General features: G+C 60.1%; 1 protein-coding gene across 16 annotated transcripts in view; it reads right to left on the bottom strand.

Moving 5' to 3' along the window:
• LOC118702294 (carcinoembryonic antigen-related cell adhesion molecule 1) overlaps positions 1-20,683 on the bottom strand; it is an 813,263-nt gene that overhangs the window by 564,893 nt on the left and 227,687 nt on the right. The window lies entirely within an intron of this gene.

The raw sequence follows: 20,683 nt of genomic DNA, 5'->3' as shown, positions 1-20,683 counted from the left end.
TCGACACCGGCCCAGAGACTCGGGGCTGCGCCAAACAGGCCCAGACGTGGAACAGTTACACACACACCCCCGTCAGACCCAGAGCGAGCAGCACGGGCACCACGGCCCAGGCAGGCAGGCAGTGCACAGGCACACACAGATGAACACACAGGAAGTCACACCCTGGAAGACACACAAATACTACGCACAGATGTACACAGCGAAAGTCACACTCGGACACACCTGCAGAGAGGCAGATATGCACAGGCCCATGGAGTCCCAGCCACACACAGGTCACACAGGCACAGCTCGAGGCAGCCACAGCCACAAAGCCAGTTACAACGCAGGCCTGGTGAGAGACAGAGGGTACAGCTATCCATACAAGAGACACTGAGCTCTTTAGTGACAGAGAACACACCTCCCCCTACCCCCATTTCCATTCATCCTGACATAATGGCCACCTCCCGCTGGCTCGCCCCCCAAATACCACCCCCCGCTGCTGGATCCAGACCCCCAGGAGCCGCCCTGCACAGGCTGGATGCTCTCAGACCTCATTTCCCCACCTCAAATCCACTGAGCAGTCCCCTCCATGCCCCGAGGTCTTGGGCTCCAAGGAAGGGAGCTGGAGAGGTGGACCCCAAAGGGGGCAAAAAAGGGGATCCCCACCTCAGAGGGGCAGGGACAGGGCCACGGTCATGCTGCCCAGGCTGGTCCATGAATACGGGGCCCCAGTTTCTGAGCGCACCTCCACAGGTGGGATGGAGGCCAGACAGCAGGAAGAACTTCCTTGGGCCAGGAGGGTTGGGCCCCACCCCACCCCACCCCGCCCCACCCCCACCCTGTGGCTTCCAGGCTGGGGTGGGTGGCGGCGGAGGCGGCGGGCGGTGGCGGCTGCCTGGGAGAAGATGAATCTTTCATGAGTGATTTGCGGCCGCCTCTTCTCGTCCCGTGTTGTTTAATGTTTCAATTTGGGCGAAAGCAAAACATTCAATCAGGCGGATTAAGTGCGTAATGCGTCTCATCGCTCAATCTGTCGCCTCCGCCGGGCAGCCCGCCATGTGGGGGGAACCGGCACAGGCGGGGGTGGCGGGTAGAGACCCAGCGGGGGGAGCCTGTGTCCCAGCTTCACTCCTAAGCTCGCCTCTGGAACACCCTCGGCCTGCGGCCCGCCAGGCCTCAGTCTCCCCGTCCTGGGGACTCCACTGGCCTTCTGGGGCCCTGGCTTCCCTGCCCACCTGTGCTTCCCCTGCGGTCCATCTCCCCCTCCCCCTTCTCCCGATCTGCCATCCCTCTGTCAAACTGTCCTGTCCACATGGTCCTCGCTCTCAGTCTACCTTTTCACCATCCCAGACCCTCTCTTTCCTACCACAGTCTCCCTGTCACTCCTATTCTCTGCCCACTGTCTGCAGGGACCTCTTTCTGCCCCCCATCTTTCCCTCGCCCTCTGAGTTGGTCTCTCCAAGACCTCTCCCACTCTCTTTCAACCAGGGTCTCAGCCCTCTGTCTGCCTACTTCTCTGTCCCCTCCTCATCTCTGTCACTGTATGTGTCTGCCTGTCTCTCTGTCCAAATCTGTCTGTTTTTGCTCCCCTTTGGGTCTCTCCCTCCGCCTTCCCTTCTCAGAGTGGCTGAGCTTGTCTGCACCAGGTCCCTTGGCTGGCCCGATCTCGGCGTCCACCAGGGGGCAGCACGTACAGGCCTTTCAGGCGGGGAAGCTGAGGAGCTACCCCCACCGCCCAGCCCTCTGGCCTGCCTGCAGGCTGTCCTGTGAGTGTCCCTGCCAACCAGCTCCCTCCTCCCTCAGACCCAGGCATCCAGGCCTCCCAGCGCCCTCCTCCATCAGACTAGGAGTCCAGCACCCCATCCCCTCCTCCTTCCTCAGGGTCCCCAGCCACTTTCTCTCTTGGAACCCCAGGGTCCTGTCCTCCAGCCCCGTGTCCTCTCTCCCAGGCAGACTGGCCTGCACTGGGGGATGAATAGAGATTTTAGCTGGGGACTGACAGGCACTAACCAGGAGCGCTGGCACCACTGCCCGCTGCTGAGGCCCACGGGGCCAGGGACTCAGGAACGGGGACACACAGATGGACACACAACCTGCAAGTACACACACAGACAACAGCAACCATACACACACACACACACACACACACACACACACCCCTGCCCTGAACACAGCCCATCACACTGGCTCAGACTCCTTGCCCCCTGAGAGGCTCAGAGACACACAACACACTCACACTCTGCCTCCAGCAGCTTAGACCTGGACACACACCCTTCCCCCCATTCAGAGGAATTTTGGGAGTGGCACACACAGGCAGGGCAGGGGGCTCTCTCTTAGCCCCCGCTTCTGTCTGTGCCCTTCGCCCAGGGCCCCCAAGCCTGGGCCCTTGCCTGCCCCTTCCCCCTCCCCTCTGCCCCTACCTCTTCTCTCCTCCCCACATTCCCTTGCTCTTGCTCAGATCCCCTGGGGACTCCCTCTCTGACTCTCACTTTTAGTGCCTCTTTCATCTGAGAGTTTCTCCTGCCTCCTTCTCCATCCTCCTCTTCCTCTGGATTTGTCTCATCCATTTCTTTGCACCCACTGGCAGGTCTCTAACCTCTGCGTTTCTCTGTGAAACGCGTTCAGTTTGTCTCTTGGTTGCAATTTCTTAGCCACATCTTGTCTCTCTGTCTCTGAGTGTCTCTCCGAAGGTCTCTGTCTCGGGCTCCCTCCCTCTCTGTAATTCTGGGCCTTAGCATCCTAAGTTTCTCTCTCGGTCTCCCGCTCTGCATATCCCTGTCTCCCCTGACCCCCTCTCTCTGGGCCTCCCTCCCTCTCACGGTCTGTCCCTCTCTCTGTCTCTCTGTCCATCCATCTCTCTCTCCTCCCAGCCCCTCCCTCCCCCCCTTCTCTCCCTCTCTGTCTCACTCTTCGCCTCTCTCTTTTCTCTCTCAAGTGTTTTCAATTTTATTCTGAGTGGAATTAACTACCCCTGATGTCAAATTGCCGCCGAAATCGATAATAATATCTTTACAAAAGAGGATATTCTTCTCTCGGAGAACGGCCTCTGAAAAATGGAAAATTTAGTCGAAATTGATTCATTACTTGACACTTTATAGAACGGCTGCGTATTGATCGCACCTGTCATGTCCCATCTCCCCTAATCGAAGCTGAAGGCCGGCTCCGATGCCTGCTATTTTTCATAATTCCACCGCAGCCGACAGCTCCACAAACAGCGCCGCCGCCTCCCGCTCCGGCCGCCGCCGCGCGCCCTCGGCCTGGCCCCGGCCTCGCGGGCCGCCTGCACCTCCTGCGTCCGTCTGTCCACCAATTCCCTGACCGTCCTGTTTGTTCTCCCTCACGCACAGCCACGCTCCCCTGCAGTCCGTCTGTCCTCTCTGCCCAACCTCAAGTCTGTCCATCCTTTTCATCCCCCCCACACCCCCCCCCGCCGCCCCTAGTCTACTCAACACCCTGCCCTTGTCCCTCTGTCTGTCTCCCCGCCCCCCACACATGGGTATGCCCGGCAGGTTGCTTCCCTGAGCTTTGGTCTGTCCGGCAGGTTGCTTCCCTGAGCTTTGGTCTGTCCGTGTGGGTGTCGGTTTGTCCTTCCTGCCAGGGGCCAACCTTCCCCCTTTTCCCCCTTCCGCTACCTCCCAGGGGTGGGGGGTGGAGGGGTGGGGGATGGTGGGGTGGGGTCGGGGAGGAGTGGGAATGCTGTCTGCTCTCCCCACCCCTCCCCCCAATTCCCTCTGTGTTCCCTATACCCTGGGTGTAGCCTGGCTACCTCCCTGGGAAGCTGGGGCCCTGAGCCCTTCTCTACTGCTCCTTCCCTCCACCCTCCCTGCTCTTTGCCGTCCTCCCGCTCCCTCCCCCCAGTTCCTCCCCAGGCCCCTTCTGCTCTCAGGGAACACCCCACCAGCCGGATACAGGCCCTGCCCTCAAGGAGCTCTGAGCCAGGGACCTCCCCCAGCCCCTCCCAGCCCCATAGGATGTCAGATTTGCCCGAGGAGGTGCAGAGAGCCGGGGGAGGGGGTGGGTGGGTGGTGTGTGTGTGTGTGTGTGTGTGTGTGGACTCTGCTTGGTGGGAGATTCTGGTGACAGCCAGAGGCTAATGTGAGAGGTGTGGGGGGCGCAGAGAGCAGGGCCGTAGGAGCAGAGCCCCGCCCCTAGGACCAGCTGGTTCCACTCCCCACACTCTCAGCTGTGTGCAGTGGACAAGTGGCCTCTGTGCCTCAGTTTACTCATGGGTAAACCGGGGATAACACTGATAGCACCTGCCTCGCAGGGCTGTGATCCTGAGAATGACACGACTTGATCTGGCCATAGAGTTTGGGCCACTGTCTGGTCCCAAGCAAAGACCATTGAAATGCTCACTGTCACCGTTATTCTAGTTGTGCCTGGAAACTCTTCAGCCCCACCCACCTGCTCCCACCTCCGGTGGTCTGCCGTCAGGGAGGGCATTTAGGGGGTGGGTTAGGGGTCAGCTCACTCCATCCTGGTTTCCCTCTTGGCGTTAAAAGCAATCCGAAGGGAGGTGGTCCCTCACAGAGGGACACTCGCCCTGCTGGGGGTTATGAAGAGCCCGGGGGGTGTCCTCTCCTGTGGGTAATAAATCTGGTCCCTTGGGTGTCAAAGGCTGGTAAGTGTGTCCTTTCCTCCTCTCTCTCTCCCCCTCCCCCACCCCCCTGGAGGCATTAAACATCCTGAGGGTGTTCACTCCCAGGGGGGTCTTAACTACAGTCGCCTGCTATGGCAGCCTCCCTGGGGATGTTAACTACGGCTTAATGGTCCCCCTCCTGTGAGATGTTTCCTTCAGTCAAGTGGGTGTTGGCGATACTGCTAATGAGTGGATGCACAGCCTCAGCGTACCCCCTCCTCGGAAAACGCTGTGCACACACACTCACGCCCCTTTTAGTGAGCACCTTCTGTGTGCGCACAGGGCATGGCGTGCTCTGCCGTCCACCGTCTCCCGAACCCTCCCGATGCCCCGGGCTCAGAGAGAGAACAGCTGAACAGGTGCTGCAGGAGCCAGGAAGGCGTCTTTTCGGGTGTTTTCACCTGTCTGTTTGGCCAGTGGCCTAGCCTCCCGGGTCCTGGCTACACAAGGCCTGGGAGCTCTCCCTGGGAGGCTGGCCTGGCCCTGGCCCGCTGGGCACTGGGAGCCCGCCAGCCTCTCACAGACACTGCCCACAGTCTAACACGTGCTCCTGGCACTCCGATGGCCTCCTCTCCCCCGGGGGTGAGGCTCACAGGTGGGAAAGCCCTCCCGGCTGGGCTGCCTGATGGGTGTCGCTAACATCCCAAGGACGTTCTGTTTTCCAAAAGGTGTGTTCAGTGTGAGAAGTGGTATTTCCCAGAGAGTGTGCTCCCTGAGGGCTGTTACATGCCTTCGATGGGGTTCTCTCTGCTCAGGTGTCCGTCCTCTCTTCCCAGGTGTCCTTCCGCTCATTGAATCGTCATCAGATACGTTCGGGTTGACGGGTCATAGCCACCTGCAGGGTGTTTTCTCTCTCCCAGAGGGCGGCGGGGGCAGGTGAGGAGCCCTACCCCCCAGAGGGTGCTCCTTGGCATTCGGGGCCACCCATGGCGAAGGTGCTAGAAGAGTGTTCTTCACAGTCTGGTGGGTGTCACAGACACCCAAGGGGTCTGAGTATCAGAGACTGTCCAGCTGGTGAGCTACCTTCAAGGATGCTGGGTGCAGTCGGGGCCTCGGTAGATACCAGAGGATGCTGGCTGCCCCTCGGAGACTCAGGCATCCCCTAATGAAGGGTAGAGACACCCAGGGCAGGGACTTCTTGGTGGTTCCTTGAAAGAGCATTGTTCCATGTGGACCATGAGGGAATTCTCCTTTTCTACCGGAATGTTTGGTCTTTTTAACATGATTAAGCGGAAGTAGGAATGCACAGAGCCAGTGTGTGTTGATTTGATGCCTGGAACGGGGCCAAGTGCACGCCCTTCTCCTGCTATTTAACCATCCCTACAACCTCAGGAGGGAGTCCTCGCTGTTGCTCCATTCTACAGATGGAGAAACCAGGGCTGGGGATGCTTAGGCACTTACCCCAGTGAGTGGTGGAAGCGCTGGAGACTGTGTGAAGTCTCCTTCACGCCCTCAGCGCCTGGCAGAGCGGTCCTGACGGTGGCATATCTGCTTGGGGACTGTTGTCTTGCCCCAGCCTCTTTCCCCTCCTGACTTTAGGGGTGGCCCTGAGGCTGTGGCTTTGGGACTTGTTGGGAATGGGAAGGGAAGTGGGGGAGGGCAGTGGGGAGGGAGAGAGAGAAGAGGGAAAGGGAAGGCGCTGGGCAGGGCACAGAGGGTGAAGAGTGAGGTGGCAGTCAGCCGGGACCAGGGAGCCAGGCGCCGAGCTGAACTCCAGGGTGGCGAGGGGCTGCTTCGCCCAGGGCTGCGGCCTGGAGGTGTTTACTTGCCATTTCAGGGGGGCCCTCCCTGTGGCTGCAGGTGTGCACGCGTGCTCCTGTGATTGCCTGGGCATTTGAAGGGAAGCGTCTGTGTGTCTGTCCACATATCAGTGAGGGTGTTTAGTGTCCAGGGATAGAGCGTACCTGTATGTCACCATGGATCCGGTGTGCCCATGTGTCCAGTGTGTGGGTCAGGGTAGGTCCGTGTGTGCTGGCTGTGTGTCCATCTCTGTGTGTTCCTGAGGGCAGTGTGTCCATGTGCCCACTAAGCTGTCCTGTGTGAGTGAGTGCACTGTCTGTGTTCCTGTGTCCGTGTGTCCTGCCTGATGGCCATGTGCCTGCTCTCCAGGCCACGTGAGTCTGTGTGTGTGTGTGTGTGTGTGTGTGTGTGTGTCCAGCAGGGGTTCTGGCCTCCACCTCACTCCTGTTTCGCGTGCCCAAGGGCGTCCTCTTCGGGAGGGAGGGGCGCTACAGGGAGGCCAGGGGGTCTCCCCACCCCTCCACCCACCCCGTCCCCGCCCCCGCTCGCTCAGTCCCGGGATCGAACCTTATTTAGAGTCGCGATTCGACATCTGTTTTCAAATTTGATCAGCTCTGAACTTTATTTTCCGAGTTTGAGGAAAATTATATTCCATCGATCGCGCTCCCGCCCCCTCCCCCGCGCCGCCCGCCGCAGTCGCCGCCACCTCCATATATCTGCGCCCCGAGCGGGCCGGCGGCCGCAGGGCGGGAGGCTCCCGGCGCGGGGAGGACCCGGGGGGAGGAGGAGGAAGCGGGGAGGAGGAGGAGGAGGAGGAGGAGGAGGAGGAGGAGGAGGAGGAGGAGGAGGAGGCCGCCCAGCCGGCCCCGCACCCCGATCACCGCGCCGCCACCCGCCCAGAGCTCGGTCCCGGCTTCCCGCGCCTGGGTCTCTCCGCGCGTCTCTATTTGGGGTCTCTCCGCACCCCTGTCTCTGCTCGGCCCCGTCTGGCCGCTCCGGGTGCTGGGTCTCCCCCAGTCCCTGTCTCCCAGTGCCTCTCGCTTCCTGCCCGCGCCCCCTCTTGCTGCACCCCCACCCCCGGGGCCCCGGGCACCCCCCTGGTTCCCGCCCCCCGCCCCGGAGCGCCCTCCCCGGGACGCCGCGGGGCATGGCTGCGGGACCCGAACTTTAAGCACTTCTCTCCGGACCTGACCGGGGCGGACGCGCAAGCCCAGCGAGTGAGTGCGAGGCCGGCCGCGCAGGGGCGGGGTGGGGGCGGGGATTCCTGTCCCGGGCCGGTGGGCGCCGGGGTGCTCGCGGGAGACCTGGGGGGTGCGGGCTGCGGGAACCCCAGGCGGGAGGCGGAGGGAGGAGGGGTCGCTGCCCGGGCAGTGGGGGTGGGGGTGGGGAGGAGGCTGCACCATCCCTGGGGAGGCCGGGGGGGGGGGGGGGGGGACTGGGGGTGCGCCCTCGGCCAGGGGGCCGGGAGCTGTGTGGGAATTGGGGAGAGTGGGGCTGGGAGCGCCTGGGGTCTGAATATTTGGGAGTGGGGCTGGCGGGCAACCCGAGGCTCGAGCCTGGGCATTTGGCAAGGGCCCTGGTGGGGTTTGGAGGGCGCCGACGGCTTGACATTTGGGACGGGGGGGGGGGGGGGGGGGGGGAGCCTGGGAGTTTGGAGGTGAGAGCTGACTGTGGGAGGCTGGGGACCAGGGCGGGTGTGTGGATATTGGGGGCTGGGTCGGTATGGGGGCGGGTGGATGTGAGGTGCTGGGAGGTCTGTGTGTGGAACTTGAGTTCAAGGCTGAGGGTCTGTACCCATTTGGATCTGGGTATTGGTGTGAGGGGTCAAGGGGCTGTGGGAAAGACATTTGGGCCAATTTGGGGGTCTGCACAAGTTGGGTTATGGAGCGCAGGCCCAACCCTGACTTTCCAGGCCGTGTCCTTGGGGTCAGGTGGCTCACTGGGCCCCGCTGGGTCCCCTCCCCTGGCCACCTGCTCCTCGCTGTGTCTGTCCCTTCCCGCCTGAGTCCACTAGGAACCCCCACCCCCCACCCCAACCTGTCTCTCTCTCTGTCTCGCCCCTTGCAGCATCTCTGTCTCTTTGGGTCCGACTCTTGGACCATCTCTCAGAATCTCCTCGCCTATCTCCCTCTGCATCTCTCCGTCTCTCCGTCTCTCGCTGTCTCTCGGTCTCTGTCTCCCCCAGCATCTCTGTCTCTGTCTCCCCCTCGCTGGTTTCCGCTCAGATTAAGCCGGGGACCTAATTCCAGGCCCAGGATCGAATTTTCTGGCAACAAAGGGAAATAGCGAATCGATCGGTCGCTCCGGAGATTAAGAGACAAGCGGCGCGCGGATCTATCACGGCTAAACGCCCCCTCCCCCGCCGCCCCGCCCGCGGCCGCCTGGCCGACGCGCTCCGAATCGCCAAGCAGCCTCCGGGGCTCGGCGCCCGCCCGCAGCCAGGCCGGGCCAAGCCCAGAGCTAACCTGGCGGCGGGCTGTGAGGATGGGCCCAGGGAAGGATGGGAGAGCCATCCGGACACTGGGGAGACAGCAGAGGGGAGGGAGAGACACCCAGGCTGCAGACCGCCTGGAAAACTCACGCTGAGCACACCTGTGGCCTCAGGTAACACCTTTACCCGCACCTGTCCACCAGCACACCTGTCACCCAGCGTTCCTCCTTCAGTTCCCCACAGCGAACCCTGCAGGTAACATTTCTCTCCTATGCCTGCCCCTGGCTGGTAACCCCCCATCCTCTACACTGCTCCCCTCATCGGCCTCTGCAGCGGGTGTCACCTATGTCCTCTCACTGGCCCCTCTAGGTAGCACTCAATGGCCTTCACTCCTGCCCCAAAGATGCCTGTGATTGCTCAGACCTGAGCATGCTTTCCAGGGAATTCCTCCTCTCCAGGAGCCGCCCTTCCCGCCTGAGGTCCCCGTCTGTGTCATTTCATATCACCGTTGCCCCTTCCTACCTGCGCCTACACCATCCCACCCATCCCCAAAACTGCACACACACACTTGTTTCTCACACATGCATGTTTCTTCACACCTGCCTCCCCTCAAGCAGGAGCTGTTTACCGTATATTTACACACACACACACACACACCTTCCTTTGCACATAGCATTCACACGTGCATTCTCTTGGCCTGTTCTCCAGGAGCCGTGTCCTCTCCCACCCTCCTGGCAAAGCTTGTCTGCCCTCTCACCTGTCCTTCCAGAAGCCTTTCCCACGTGTCACCTAGGAACACACCTGCTTGGGCCCGGCTCCCTCACATTCCCACCGTTTTACACAAATGCACGTGCCCCCAGCGGTCCCCCGTCTTTCCCACTTGTCTTTCCAGGTGGCCCATCCCAGACAGCACCTGCACCGATCGCACCTGCCTCCATGCCAGCACCAGCTGGTGCTCCAGGTGCCTTGGTCCTTGGGGGTCACGGACGTCCTTCCGAGTCTCTCTCCTGCCGGGGCCTCTTCCAGCCCTGGTCCTCTGGAAAACCACACCTGTCCACCCGCACAATGGCCGCCCGCCTGTGTCTGTCTCCTCACGGTGTCTGTCTCGCTGTCTTTCACAACACAACACCTTCACACATAACAGACTGGGGCAGGAAATCTGTCCTCGGACACAGCTATCTGCCTCAGCTGGGTACCTGTGTCCCCATACCTGCCCCTCAGGTGCTATCTGTCTGCTTCTTTTCCCGCCTACCTTCTATCTCATGTTTCTCGCTTCCTCCCTCTTGCTGCACGAGGTCACATCAGTATCTCCACACCTGCCTGTTCCTCTCCTGTCTCCCTCAGGACCGCCACCTGCTCTGATGCCATGGTCACTGGCTTCTGCAGGAGATGGGGACTGAGCACTCCACACTGCCCTCCTCAACCTCTCTGCTCCCCGTGTCTGGCCTGGCCTCTGCCCTGACCCCCCTGTCCTGTCCCCACAGGGCATAGCTACTCCTGGTCACACTTCTGCCTTACAGACAGGCACCTAACTCCTGACCCGGGTCCCCCTCTGTCCTCCCCTTCCCCCACATCCGTGGAACGCTTGTCCCTTCATAGCTTTTCAAACCTTGTGCACCCATAAGCACCTGGTCTCCGCGATGCTTAGCTTCACCACCTGCTCATGCAACCCGTCACTCCCACTCCGTAGGAGACAAACCTGCAGATCTCCACACCTGCCTCCCGCCTGCTTCCCTCTGCAAACCATGTCTCTTTTCACAGATCCTGTCCCCAGCCACCTGCTCCTCAAGGAACACCTTTTTGGTGAGCATCAGTGACACCTGGAGCCCAGGTTACACATGCTGCACCTGTGCCCGGCCGTCCACACACCTGCCTGCTGCATCACACGGAACCCCTTGCACCCGAGGGTCTCAGACCTCAGCGTGTCAGAAACACGTGGAGGGCTTGCTGGGACCCAGAGGCTGGGCCTCCCCAGAGGTTCTGGCACAGCTGGTCTGGGGGAGCCCGAGACCCTGCATTCCAACACTCCCTGCTGCTGCCCGCAGGGACCATCCCTGAGGAGATCTACCCCTGGCACCTGCGGCAGCTGCCCTGTCACCCTTGTCCCTGCCCCAGGGACCGCTCTCAGCTCTCCACATCCACTGTCTCATTTCCTCCTCACAAGACCCTTATGAGCCGGTGCTTACTCTTACCCCCATTTTACAGAGAAGCAAACTGAGCCCAGAGAAATGGAGCCACTTCTTTGCGGTCTCAGAAACTGGTGGATGTTGGGGATTTGAGTCAAACTGAGGCCATCGGACTTCGGTCACCCAGGTGTTCTTGCCTCCCTCACCTGCCCAGCTGGTGACCTCCTTCCGCCCAAGACTCTGTCTGCCCAGTCACTGGGGCCACAGGTGCTTCTCCATCACCTGCCAGCTCAGCCTATGTGCTCCCTCCCCTCCTGCCCTGGACACGCCTTGCCTCCCTGCTGTCACACCTGTCACTGTCCCACACAGACTCCCAGCCCAGCTTGTCAGCCGAATTTTCACTCCTGCCTGCTCCCCGCCCCCAGCCACATGGAGCCAACACAGCCCCCTGCCACCGTCTCCCACATACACCTTGGTCCCCGGAACCACCCGCCTCTTCACCCACTCGTGTTTCCTGTGCCCAATCAGCCTTTATCCCCTGCTCATCTCTGAGTCTGAGTCTCTTTTTCTGTCTCTCTCTTCCTCTGGCTTCTTTACTCCCTCCCAGTCTCTCTCTGTTTGTTGTCTGTCTCTTTTTAAGTGTCTCTGTATCTCTTCCTATCTCTTTATAGCTCTCCAACCCTCTTTCTGTGTCCTGCACTCTGTCTCCTCCCTTCTCTTCTCTGTCCCTTGCTGTCTTCTCTGACATTGCACATAGCGGGGGACTTGAAGCTATACTGAGCCCTATTTGAGTCCAGGCATCAACATTCGCCCTTGTGAAACCTGTCTGAGCCTCAGTTTCCACATCTGTGAAATGGGCATCATGACAGTTGCTACCTCCCAGGTCGTGGTGAGGACGAGGTGCTGAGGGCAGTGAGAGGACCCAGGCTAGCTAGGGCTTGCTCTCCCATCTTTGGGTCCCTCTCTGTTCCTGTCTCTTTCCAAGGGCTGTAGCCCCCGCTGGCTGTCAGTGGGAGTGTGTGGTTGGGGAGTGGGGGGAGAGAAAGGTGGGCAGAGGCATCCCCGCCAAGGCCTGGGCATGGGACCAGTGTGGGGCTGGGGACAGGGATCGATCCACTCGGCGGCAGTGCGCGGACCAGGATTGCATCTTGTCACAATAATTTATTGCTCTCATCCCGTCTGATCGATGGCGCTGAATTAGCACCGTGCGATGCCCCTGGAGCCCCAAGCCTCCCCAAGCCCCCTGGACCCGGCCCTCCTCCGGCCCCGTGGGATCCCCTCAGCCAAGGCGCCCAGTTCCAGCTGTCCGACCCCACACCAGGGCCTGGTGGGTGCCAGGCCCTGCCCTCTGTCTCCTGCCTCCTCGTCCCGCTGTCTCTTCCCCTTCTCACTGCCCCATTTTGCCCCTCATGCTTGCCTTCCTGGGCCCTTGACCCCATGCATCTGTTCCTCATTTTCTCTCAGTCACCCACTTCTCCCCCATGTTCAAGCCCATGTCTTCATCCATTTAATTCTCCGTTCCTCTCTGCTTCTATGTCTGTCTCCCATCTGCCTGTCCTGCTGGCTCTCTGCTCCATTCCCGTTTGCCCGTCCCTGTCTCTCTGCCCTCTTGTCCCATGTCTTGCTGCCCCACCTCCATTTCTGTCCCAGAGTCTCTGGCTTTCTGGTCCCTTGAACTCACCATCCCTCTTTTCCTGTTTCCCTGCCACCTCCCATTTCATCTGAATTCCGTTTAAACTGTTTTTCCTGGGCACTTACTTGGCACCAGGCCCCGTGGACAGGACACACAGCGCAGCCCCTTGGGCATCCCAGCCAGTGCTCAGCGTGGCTCTGGTGGGTGTGGGCTCAGCAGGTCCAGTTGGGGGGCAGCCTTTGGGCCTTGGGTTGGGATGAGGAGGGCAGAGAGCTGGGATTGAGGGAGAACTTGTGGGAAGAGGTGAAGGTTCAGGATGAGGCAGGTTTAGGTGTGGGAATGGGACCATGAGGAGGGAGGAGGAGGGGGAGGGTTTGGAGTTGGGGTGACAGCCCTGAGCGGACCCCCCCCCCCAGGACTGCTGAAGGCCCTGAACCCACCCTGAGATCAGCCCGCCTGCCCCTCTCAGGCCTTTCCCACCCTCCTGCCTGCCCCCTGCAGCTGCAGCTCTGCCTGGGCCCTAATCCCTCAATTTTCCGCATCTCTGCCCCTCCTCTTCCTCCCCCCTGACCCCGGGTCTCTCCAGCAGCTCTCTCCCCTTAACCTCCAGCGCTTTAATTCATTTTGTCAAGCCTCTCTGACTCAACGCCTCTTCCAGGGGCCCCTGACCCGGGTCTCCCGCCTCTGTCTCTGCCTCTGCCCCTCTCTCTGCCCCTCTCCCTCCACCTCTCTCCCTCTCTGTGTCTCTGCCCCTCTGGGTGTCTCTCCTCTGTCTTCCCCTCGCTCCCTGGCTCCCTGGCACTTCCTCCGTCTCTGGACCTCTGGAGGGAGGGGCAGGGCTCCCTTCAGAGGTTGGAGGAGCAGCCTGGTCCGCATAGCGGCCTCCTCGCCTGCCTCCCTCTCCCCTCTCCAGCCTGTTTGGTAGGCGGGGTGCGTGGCACTGCGGCTCCCACCTCCCTGGGGACGCTCTCTCACCACCCCCACTGACACCATTCTTGTGCAGCCACAGCCCCGGGGACATCCGTGCAGAGCCTGGGACTCAGGGAGAGAGACAGACCCACCGCCCCAGACAGATGCCTGCTGGCGAGAGAGGCTGGAAGCAGGGTGGAGTGGGCGTGAGGTCTCCATCCTGCCCTGGTTTGGTGCCTCCGACTCACCCTAAGCCAGTGTCACACACCTCCTCCGGCCACCATCTGTCTGCACTCTGTCCCTCCGTCTGTCTGTCTGTCTGGCACAATGCAGCCTTGTGCATGTGTGTGTAAGCTATGGTGACTGTCTATGTGTGTGTCCGTGATGTGTGACACTACGTGTGTGTGTGTGTGTGTGTGTGTAGGTCTCAGCCGTCTCTGTGTGTGACTGTGACCCGTGGAGCTGTGTGTGTTCCTGGGTGCCTTAGGTGACTGGCCTGTGTGCCTAGCAAAGCCATGCGCGTCGTGTTTGTGAGCGAGTGTGTGGCAGTGTGAGTGTCTGGCGTTCCCGGCCGGTGGCCAGGCCGGCAGCCCGGGGCTGCGGGCCAGGGGTCAGGGGCTTTGTCCCAGGGAGCCGAGGAAGGCCTGGGCGACGCCGCCCCAACAGGACCCAGGAGCGGGCTGGGCGGGTGAGGAACTCAGTGAAGAAGGGCCTGGGAAAGGCCACAGACACCCCCAAGCCTGTGACCCGAGACCACGCCCGCTGTGAGCGCCTGTGGCGGCGTGTTTGTGACAAGGCGTTGCTGTGTGTCTCTGAGCCTGCGGGCGTGTGTCTGAGTCTCACGTCAGATGTGCACGTTTGTGTGTGCGTGTGCGCGTGTGCAGTCATTTTGGGGAGTGGAATGTCGGGCTGGGGAAGGCGGCCCGCTCCTCCTGAGAACCGAGTGACAGATGCCGTGTGACCAGCCAAAGACTGGAGGCTGGTGTGTGGTTGTGTGTGTGTGTGTGGCTGTCGGCTGGTACAGTGTGTGCTCCTTGTGTGAGCTGGTGCCTGTGGTGTGTGGGGCTGTGTCTCTGTGCTGACATGGGAGCACAGCATGAGTGTGGTGCCTCTGCGTGTGCTCTGGGTGCCTGGGTGGGGATGAGCCAGCCTGTTGTGGGGGGTGGGGGGACAGTGTGTGGCCTGGAGAGGAGTAGTGAGGGGTGTGTGTGTGTGTCCACACCTATCCCGGGCACCCTCACTCAGGGCCGGGCCAGAGCACTTGGTTGATGTGAGCAGGGGTAGGAGTGGGGCTGCCTTCAGGGGTGTGTGGCTGTGTAAGTCCTGGCAGGAAAGTCCCCGTCACCTTCCTGGCCCTGTCCTCCCCGCGATGGGACTGGGTTTGTTACTCACGGACATGGCCGTGATCTGTATGGACTGGTGTGCGTGTGTGAGCGTGCACACGTGGGGAGTGTGACAGCGGGCAGCCAGGCTGCGTGTGGTGTGGGGAGTGTGCCCACGGTGCGTGTCCGGAGAGAGCGTGTGCGGGGACTCACGGTGTGTGTCTCCGTGTGCACGGTTGTGTCCTCACAGTGTCTGTTGTAGGCAGGGTTGTGCCCCCCGGCTGGGCACAGGCAGCGTGTCAGGGTGTGTGTGTGTGTCTCCAGGCGGAATGTGTGTGCCTGTTGGTATGTGTGTGCGTGTGGGGGCGGCGGCGGAGGGAGAAGGGTCTTGGGCCGCATCTCTCTCCTCTTTAGACAGAGCCCTGGAGAAGATATGAAATTTAAAAAAAAAATCAATTTTCATTCCACTTGTGCAGATTGTGTTAAGGGGAGCTGGGGGCTGGGTGAGGGAAGAAGGGGCTGGGGAGGGGGTGAGGCCCGAGGCGGCTCCCGAGGCGGCCGGAGCAGCTTAGAGAAATCAAAACAACTGGTTAAACCCCAGCCCGGGGCCCCAGTGATGGCAGGCGGAGAGAGACTTGGAGAGACAGAGAGGACAGAGAGAGACAGAGATGCCCAGAGACAGAGACAAGGAACAGAGACACTGGGAAGCAGGTGTCCATCGGGAGAAGAAGGGGCCAGAGAGATGGAGCCGCAAGACCATCGGTGAGAGAGACGCTGATACCTCGTGGGGTCTGAGGGGCCCAGAGACCTGTCTCTGGAGAGACAGCACCAGAAGCAGGCCTGTTCTGGTACTGTCTCTACAGCACAGCTCACATGCTCACATGCATGGGCACACATGCACAGCTTATACTCATGTGCTCACGCAGAGACATGCAAATCTCACACACACAGGCACACACAGAGACAGTGTGCACCTTGCATGCATGTGCTTGCATGTGGAGACTGTGCATCTTACACATATTAGTGTGTACACAGAGACCACACACCTTACATGTAGGTGCACGGACACAGGGACCACACATCTTACATGCATGTGCATGTATACATAAGACCACACACATAACAAGCATGTGTACATACGCAGAGTTGGCACACCATACACATATGTGCATGCACTTAGACTTGCACACATTACATGCATGTGCACACACAGAGACCGCACATTTACATGCATATGTATGCCTACAGACTATACAGCTTACATGCATGTGTGTGCACGCACAGAGACTATACAACTTACATACAGGTGTGTGCATGGAGAGACTGCACATCTTACATACATATGTGCATGCAGAGACTGCACGCCTATGCGCACAGAGAGACATGCTGGAGAAGGGTGGAGTGGATGGGTGGACAGGCAGGCAACTGGGCAAATGGCAGCAGGAGCAGCGGGGTCCCAGGTGGGGTTCCCTCTGAGTGCCCGCCCCATCCCCACGCAGCCCCCCACCCAGACAGCCCAGGTGAGTGCCCCGTGCAGACAGGTCCCTGCGTGTTGTACATGTGCCCCCATCTTCATGCGGTGCGGCACATGTGCACGCAGGGTCTCCAGCACATGCCTGTGTGACTCTGTGAGCTTGCATGTACTTGTGTGACTGGCTGGGCTGGTGCGTGCCTGGGCCCGGTGTGTCTGCTTCCGTGTGGCGTGGTGTCACTCAGGTCTGTGTGTCTGCGTTGATGGTGGACCTTAGTGAGCAGTTGTGTCTGCCTGTGTGTGTGTGTGTGTGTGTGTGTGTGTGTGTGTGTCTGTGATTTGGGACTGGGGGTCTTTGTTTCGGTGGGAATGTCTGTGATCATGAAGTGTGACTATTTTGACAATCATGTCTGAGTTTTGTTTCACATAAGGCATGTGTGCCTGAGTGGCTGTGTGGGTCTGTGTGATGTGTGTTGGTTGTAACAGTCTTTGTGCAAGTGATTTTGTTGACTCATGATACACATCTGCATGGTGTGTTGTGTGACGTTCTGGTGTGTGTCACTTTGCTGACCTGGGTCTGTGTGTTTTATGACCTTGTGGTGTGTGTTATTTTGCTGACCTGGATCTGTGTGTTGTGTGATGTTGAGGTGTGTGCTGCTTTGCTGACCTGAGTCTGTGTTGTGTTGTGTTGTGTGTAAGGTTGTGGTGTGTGTTATTTTGCTGACCTGGATCTGTGTGTTGTGTGATGTTGTGGTGTGTGCTGCTTTGCTGACCTGAGTCTGTGTTGTGTTGTGTTGTGTGTAAGATTGTGGTGTGTGTTATTTTGCTGACCTGGATCTGTGTGTTGTATTGTGGTGTGTGCTGCTTTGCTGACCTGTGTCTGTGATGTGTTGTGTGACGGTGTGGTGTGTGTTATTTGCTGACCTGGGTCTGTGTGTTGTGTGAGGTTGTGGTGTGTGTTATGTTGCTGACCTGTGTCTGTGTTGTGTTGTGTGACATTGTGGTGTGTGTTATGTTGCTGACCTGTGTCTGTGTTGTGTTGCGTGACATTGTGGTGTGTGTTATTTTGCTGACCTGGGTCTGTGTTGTATTGTGTGACGTTGTGGTGTGTGTTATTTGCTGACCTGTGTCTGTGTTGTGTTGTGTGACGTTGTGGTGTGTGTTATGTTGCTGACCTGTGTCTGTGTTGTGTTGTGTGACGTTGTGGTGTGTTATGTTGCTGACCTGTGTCTGTGTTGTGTTGTGTGATGTTGTGGTGTGTGTTATTTTGCTGACCTGTGTCTGTGTTGTGTTGTATTGTGTGACGTTGTGGTGTGTGTTATTTGCTGACCTGTGTCTGTGTTGTGTTGTGTGACGTTGTGGTGTGTGTTATGTTGCTGACCTGTGTCTGTGTTGTGTTGTGTGATGTTGTGGTGTGTATTATTTTGCTGACCTGGGTCTGTGTTGTGTTGTGTGACGTTGTGGTGTGTGTTATGTTGCTGACCTGTGTCTGTGTTGTGTTGTGTGACGTTGTGGTGTGTGTTATGTTGCTGACCTGTGTCTGTGTTGTGTTGTGTGAGGTTGTGGTGTGTGTTATGTTGCTGACCTGTGTCTGTGTTGTGTTGTGTGACGTTGTGGTGTGTGTTATTTGCTGACCTGTGTCTGTGTTGTGTTGTGTGACGTTGTGGTGTGTGTTATGTTGCTGACCTGTGTCTGTGTTGTGTTGTGTGAGGTTGTGGTGTGTGTTATGTTGCTGACCTGTGTCTGTGTTGTGTTGTGTGATGTTGTGGTGTGTGTTATTTGCTGACCTGTGTCTGTGTTGTGTTGTGTGACGTTGTGGTGTGTGTTATTTTGCTGACCTGGTCTGTGTGTTGTGTGAGGTTGTGGTGTGTGTTATTTTGCTGACCTGGGTCTGTGTTGTGTTGTGTGATGTGGTGCGTGTGCCTGGGTTGGTGTGTGGGTCTGTGTTGTGTGTGAGGTTGTGGTGTGTGTGCCTGGGTTGGTGTGTGGGTCTGTGTTGTGTGTGAGGTTGTGGTGTGTGTGCCTGGGTTGGTGTGTGGGTCTGTGTTGTGTGTGAGGTTGTGGTGTGTGTGCCTGGATTGGTGTGTGGGTCTGTGATCTGCGTGGCAGGGAGAGGAGGGAGGCAGCTGCGGCCTGCCCAGCCCCGCTCTGACTGCTGTGCACACGCACACGCACACACATTCGGTGCCGTGGCTGCGGGCGGTGGAGATGGGGTGGGGGGTGGAGGAAGCAAAATAAAATTAAAAATTAAAGCTTGCCCGGAGTCCCCATCCGCACAGCGGCCGTGGGAGCCGCAGGGGGAGCAGCTCCCCCTCCACAGCCACCCTGGCTGGGCTGTCAGTCTGTCTGTCTGACTGTGGGGCTGTCCTGCTGGACCCCTGCCCGCCCTGCAGCCCGGCCCAAAGGCCCCACTCTCTCCATCGGTCGATCAGTGATCAATGGGGCCAGGAGGGCGCCAGGGGCAGGGCGAGATCAAAGGGGCCCCAAGAGATGGACACTGGGACGGAAGCAGAGACACAGAGACAGACAGCCCTGGAAACAGAGACAGAGCCGGGAGCCGGGACGGGGAACAGAGAGACGTGGGGGCCCGAGCGATGTGGAGACACAGAGCTAGGGGTGGGGGACATGATCCAGAGATGGAGACATGGGGATCCGGAGACTCAGGACCTCAAACCTGGACAGTTCGGCCAAAACGAAGGGAAGGGGACAGGAGGGAGGAAGCAGGGACCGGCGGTGGGCCTGACAGGACAGAGGCGGGGAGAGACCAGAGATGGGGAAGTGGCAGGCAGAGACCACGAGACGGCAGAGACGTGAGAGAGACGTGATGGGGGGGGGGAGCGTGGGAGCAGGGCCTGGAGCGCCGATCCCACGGCTCCTCGTTATAACGTGTCCGGAGGAGGCGGCGGGGAGTTGAAAGCATCGGGAAGAGAAATCAAAACCAACACGGAAATGAGAGGGGCCAATGGGGGGGGGGGGGAGGGCGGGAGGAGGAGGGAGGGGACCCAGAGAGGCAGAGCAAGCTGGGGATGTGTGAGAGGTGGACCGGGAGAGGTGCGGAGTCAGGGCGATGGAGGGAGACGGGGAGACAAACGGGAGGGAGATGGAGAGAGAGACAGACAGGGACAGATAGGGACGGGGTGGGCGCAGAGACAGAGATGGGAGAGTTAGAAGGAGAGAGAAGGAGGAAAGAGGTGGTGGAGAGAGACGGAGCGAGAGAGAGCCGGGAGATGGCAGAACTGGGGAGATAGGGAGAGAGATGGAAGGGTTGGGGCGGGCGGGGAAGACAGAGAAACAGGGCAAAGGATTGAGTGGAGGCAGAGACAGAGAGATGGAGAGAGACAGTGATAGGGAGGGAGACGAGAGAGAAGAGGGAGAGAGAAATGGGAGAGAAGGTGGGAGGAGACAGAAGGAAAGAGACCGAGTGAGGAGAGAGAGAAAGAGGGAGAAAGTTGGGCAGAGGGAGCCGAGGGGCAGAGGAGGTGTGGGGGTGGGACTGGCCCCAGAGGGGCTCGGAGGGAGGGGAGGGGTGGGAGGGGCCTCGGTAGACTCCAGGCCATGGGGTGAGGGTGAGGGTGTGGGTGGCTGGACAAGTCTGGGGGGAGTGAGCTATCCGACACGTCCTGCCTGGTGTCCACAGGGAGGTGGGCTTTGGGGGAGCAGGGTGCCTGTGGTTTCTGAGGGATATGTGAGATCTTTGGGGAGCAGTGGGGTGTCTTAGGAGGACTGTGTATTTAAGGGTATGCGGGCTGAGTGTCTAAGGCTGGGGTGGGATGGGGTGGGGAGGGGGTGGGTGCCTGGGGGGTGGGTGTCTGAGGGGCGGGGCTGCCAGGAGGGGAAGGCTCTGAGAGAGGGGCAAGGAGGGGTGGGGCACCTCGGGGAGAGGCGGTATCCGAGGAGGGGTGTCTGTCTGCGGAGGGGTCTGGGCGGGAGGACGGTCTGGGGGAGGCAGCGCGGAGGGAAGGAGTGCCTGAGGAGGAAGCGGCGGCGGGGAGGCAGGTCGGGGTGGCGGGCGGCGGGGTGAGCCGCAGGTGGCGGGAGGGTGTCTGGGGGCGCCGGCGGGCGCTGGGGCTGCTCTGCCTGGGTAGGCGGAGGGGGAGGGGGGCACCCGCCCTGGCGGGCTCTGGGCAGGTAGAGGAGAGGGATGGGGTCAGCGGGGAGCAGGTAGGGCGAGGTTCTGGAGAGAGAAACGGGGGGCAGCACAGAGACAGAGGGAGAGGTCGGGCGCGAGCCGGGGACCAGGGGCAGCGGCGGGGACGGTGCGGGCGGCGGGCGAGAGAGAAGTGAACGGGGAGGAGCGGGCGGCGGCTGGAGCAGCAGTGCCGGTGCCGGGGCAGAGCGGGAGGCTCCGGGGGGCAGGATCGCAGCACTGGTCGGGGACAGGGGCCGACGGGGCAGAGGGTGCCAGGGTGGGATGTGGGGGGAAGGCAGCCGGC

The sequence above is a fragment of the Pipistrellus kuhlii genome, unplaced genomic scaffold, assembly GCF_014108245.1.
Source record: "Pipistrellus kuhlii isolate mPipKuh1 unplaced genomic scaffold, mPipKuh1.p scaffold_m20_p_38, whole genome shotgun sequence".
NCBI lineage: Eukaryota > Metazoa > Chordata > Mammalia > Chiroptera > Vespertilionidae > Pipistrellus > Pipistrellus kuhlii.
This window is presented reverse-complemented; position numbering and strand designations above follow the sequence as displayed.